This window comes from Dothidotthia symphoricarpi (assembly GCF_010015815.1).
Source record: "Dothidotthia symphoricarpi CBS 119687 unplaced genomic scaffold P153scaffold_4, whole genome shotgun sequence".
Classification (NCBI taxonomy): Eukaryota; Fungi; Ascomycota; class Dothideomycetes; order Pleosporales; family Dothidotthiaceae; genus Dothidotthia; species Dothidotthia symphoricarpi.
In genome coordinates this window covers 1,422,748-1,423,053 of record NW_022985011.1, presented here as the reverse complement: position 1 = coordinate 1,423,053, position 306 = coordinate 1,422,748, and positions in this window count along the sequence as shown.

The following is a 306-nucleotide window of genomic DNA, read 5'->3' as shown; positions in this document are numbered from 1 at the left end:
TTTAGTATTACTAGTTAATTAAAGAGTTTTTATAACCTAGCTATAGTTTAGAATATAATCTAGGGCTTATAACTAAACTAAACTTTAACTAACAGCTGCCTAGGCTCTTAAATATACGTCTGTATTAATATATTAAGTAGCTAGTTATTAAGAGATAGCTAATTAGCTCTTTATTACCTTTACTATATACTCCTACTAATATTTACTATATAAAAAGGGGCTAGGTATTAGCTTCTATACTAAGTTACTATATTAAATTCTTACTATATTGCGTCTATCTGCCTGTACTACAAGCATAAATACGCT